The 4,015-nt window shown below is 48.2% G+C and overlaps 1 long non-coding RNA gene across 1 annotated transcript; it reads left to right on the top strand.

Moving 5' to 3' along the window:
- On the top strand, positions 1–3,467 carry LOC113477270. Its single transcript, XR_003397868.1, has 4 exons — positions 1–179; positions 365–878; positions 1,265–1,271; positions 3,456–3,467. It is a non-coding gene; the product is annotated as an uncharacterized LOC113477270 (long non-coding RNA).
- The last annotated feature ends 548 nt before the right edge of the window (positions 3,468–4,015 follow it).

Here is a 4,015-nt window from a genome sequence, read left to right as displayed (position 1 = left end):
CAAGCAGTTAGCTTATCTGTGTTCATGATGGTAACACCCTAAACAAATACTTGCAAGGCTCTGAAATTCAAAAATTCATCCTCCTACCTTATAACCTAAGTAGCAGCGCAATGCAGCCGTGATTTCCAAGTAGTCAATGGATGATAGGAGTAATTCCCTATCAGCAGTAAGCTGGAAAGGTATACCTGTATTATTCATTGTAACTCAACCTTATAAATTTTTTTTTCACTCTTGTCTTTTAGGATATAACAGAATATCCTGTTCGTTATAACAAACAGGGTAGAAAATAGGAATGCTGGAAACTGCAGAAAATCCTGGAGCACCTTCTGCTTGCCCCACGCCTAACTGTCATCTGTATTTGCAGTCCTGATAAAGCCATGTGTCTGGAGATCAGGGCATGCTGAGGCAGCAGGAAAGGCTTAGTCTGGCCAGACACAAGACACTTGCCTTTCAGATCTACCATAAAGAAAACCAGTACCTTGAGGAGGAAGTTCCCCTCCAGCCTGTGGGGGTTTTGCTGCTGGCCAGGCTGAATGCGCGCCTGCTCTCCAGCACTTCCTCCTGGGAATGCTTTTTGCAGAAGTAGAGGCTGGAGGGACCAGATGCTGCATAGACTTGTGTCCTCGGTCGTTCTGTTGTTTGGGTTGTTCTTCCAGGTCAGAGAAGTGGCAGCTGAAGTCTGAATGTTTGACAGGTGGCATTCTCTTGGCAGGAACTGTGTGAAGGCCAGCAGACACCACCGCTGCAGGCCCAGGAGGAGCCTCCGCGCTGTCGGCACCGTGGGCATTTGATGAGCAGGTCTTGGCCGAGCTGTTTGACTCGGCCTTGCACATTGCTAGTGAGAGCGACTCTTCTATTGACCCCAATGAGAAAGGTTTGTGTTATTTTTTCTTTCTCATATATGTATATAGCAATGTAGCAGGCAGAACAGACATAAACCAGACTTGACAGTCCCATTCTATGGTATTATATGCTCAAAGGACTCTTTTTTTTATTCCTTTACAATTTTAACTAGGTGTGGGAGAGAGGCAAGTCGACATCGGCATGTCAGCTCGGCGCAGCCCTTGAGAAGCAGCAAGGCTTTGATGAGAAACAGGCCTTGGGAGAAAGATCAGAAACTGCTGAGTTGTGCCAGGGTGTCAGGGAAAAAACAACAGACAGCAGCAACACTGAGCTGTGGGAAAGTCCTGAACTGTGAGAAGTTACCGCCGCGTGAACAGCGTCTGAGCGAGCACGTGATTGGTCTGCACAGCCCCTGTGAGAGTGGTCCTGTGCTGATAGGAGAAAAGGCTGAGAGCTGTCGAATTGCTGATTTGCTAATTGTGAAGTAAGAGCTTTAACCATAGCATAAATATGTCCTATTGTAATAATAAAGGGTCTTTCCTTTTGCACTTCATGGAGAGTCCGTGTCTCAGTTGCCACAGCTAGGAGAAGGGAGAAATGCATGTCCAGTCCCTGTTCCAGTAAATAAACCACAACGAAGAAAATAAACCCGAAACCAGCATCTGGACAAGCAGCTAGATCAACTTTGCCCAAAACTTTAGATTGTAGAGCTTAGTTTTCTCAGTTGTGTTGGCTGCAGGGGTTGGGTAGGGGTCTCCTGATGGAGGTGGGAGCTGTGGGAAATTCAGGCCTTTTGGGATCCCACCATGTAGCAGCGGGTAGTGACGACAGGCAGGTGTCCTAAAGGGGGTGGATTTATGGAGGAGCTGGAGAGGGCCACAATAAGCTGAGAGGCTGGGAACCCTGTTTCTTCCTCCGCTTCTTACTGCTGGATGCATGTCCCAGGTGGTGCGATGGGGAGATGATGTGCAGCCTTCTCCCAGTTCAAAGTTAAATGTGGTCCTGCAAATCCCAGGTGGATCCCTTCCCCAGTGAAGCAGACAGCAGAAGGGAGCTTTCCTTGGGCTGCTTCTGCGTGGACCCTGATGCCCTTGGTGTAGTGTGAAACACTCACCCCAGTCCCTGGAGAGGAGCCAGGCGCCGAGCTGTTCAGCACTTTTAAAGCCAGCCTGCTCCTGAAAAGCTGAGAAGCTTTGCTGATTGGGACAGGGATTGCCCAAGTGAGGTGGCAGACAGGGAGAGTGTTGCTTCCAAAATGCTCGCTTTGGAGCTGTGGGCCTGGCATCTGTTCATAAATCCAGCCTCCAGCCACTGCAAGGTGTACATCGCTTCCCCAAGGGGCTTGAAATATATTGCCATCCATTTCTCTTCAAGCAGAACACACAGTAGTGCCAGGTATAGGAAAAATCTTCGGAGGTGACCCTACATGCTTCCTTAGAAAAGATAAGTGTCTGTTCTGAGTAAGAGAAGTCTGCAGGTGGATTTACACATCTGTTTTCTAAAGCTCTTATGCAGGTTGAGTATCATGTTATATGACTATTTCTTGAACCTCCAGATTCAATGTTCCTGATGAGGTTGGTGTAGCAAAGTAGCATCTTTCCACCTCTTATTGAAAGAGCCTTTTTGTTTGAAGAGGAAGATATGTTGCCCAGACTGTTCCCTTCTACTCTGTGAACATCCATTCCCCCTGGCAAAGGTCATTTCAGGCTGAGGAGAGACAGTTGATGTGAGCCAGTTTTAACGTGGTGTTAGAACAGCTCAAACTGCATATAGAAGCACAGAAAAATATTTAGGTTGAGCTGATTCCTGTATGAAGAATCTCCTAAAGGTCTATAAAGCAGAAAACAAAAATTCTTGTAATGGTCTTTGTCTGTTCCAACATCTGCCTGTGGCTGCTCTATAAATCCATGAATTGAAAACAATTAAGAAACACCCAAGCTCAGAGAGTCGTGATATACAGAATTTACATGATGGCTCTCAGCCACTCTCGGGAATTAGTTTGTAGTGTCTGTGTTTAGAGAAGAGCTTGAATCATTGATTTCACAGCAAACACAAGTCACATTCTGTATTTATTTTGGGATCTGCATATATAATTTGCGTTAATGCAGTTCCCATTACTACCAAAACAACAGTACTTAGATGGGATCAGAAAACTGCTTCATGAGCTAAATTTTGACTATTTGATAACAAATCTTCTTCCAAAGTGAGAAGAGTAAGCAAGCTAGATGAGCAAAAATCAAGATAAAGAATTAGTTTAGATCAGACAACCAGCAGTATGAACTGAGGGGCAAGAGTAAAATCAAGTTTAGATCTAAAGGCAGGGAAGCAGGATCCACACTGCAGTTCTTCGCCGAAGTTGTCTGTCTGGTTTTGAGCTGGAAGTCTCCTCGCCCAGCAGTTTTGAACCACTGATGGAGACACACTGGAAGTTTTGCTCCACATCTGCCCTGACGGCGTCTTTGTCAGCTGCTCGAGTTCCCTGCTCTTACCGTGCCATGCAACCCTCTGAGCTGTGATTAACTGCTCTGTCTGATGAGGGAGCACAGGCAGTCGGGTGGGCGTCTTCCCGCGAGTGGGGAGCGACGGCTTCACTGGGCAGCGCGGAGGGACAGGGAGGGGCTGCCTGTTGGTAGCCTCAGGGTTGGCAATGCTGGGCATTGCTGTGCTCCGTTTCTCACCGTCATTCTGGGAGCGCAGCTCCTGCCACAGCGCTGAATGGCTGGAGTATCGAAAATAAGAGGGGGCGGTTGGGTACTGCAATCCGAGATCCACAGCAGAGAGCATTCCCCGTCCCGTCCCCAGGAGATGCAGAGGAGTGCCTGTCTCCCAGACTGGGCACCTACTTGTCAACCTGGGTGTGCCCACGTGTGTCCCTCGGCTTCACTCTGAACTGGAGCCAGGCACTTCTCTGTCAGTGCAGGCAACCTGCACGTTTCATTCCTTTGAAATATGGCCTCTACTAGTGCTACCCCCCTGTTTTGTGTCGCAGCTGAGCAGTTAGAACTTGGGGGAAATATCCAAGTTCAGTGCCCTCCTTAGACCCAAGGAGTTCAAATCCACCCCTCTCCTACGAGTTCCTGAACCATTGCAACCCGCGGAGCATCCTCAGCTTCCTCCACTGACTGCAGACCTCATGGTAGTGGAGAGTAGGAGACATGGGCAGAGGGGGAGC

This window comes from Athene cunicularia, assembly GCF_003259725.1.
Source record: "Athene cunicularia isolate RWA chromosome 2 unlocalized genomic scaffold, athCun1 chr2_part1, whole genome shotgun sequence".
Classification (NCBI taxonomy): Eukaryota; Metazoa; Chordata; class Aves; order Strigiformes; family Strigidae; genus Athene; species Athene cunicularia.
The sequence above is the reverse complement of the archived record's forward strand: the minus strand, read 5'-3'. Positions and strand labels throughout refer to the sequence as shown.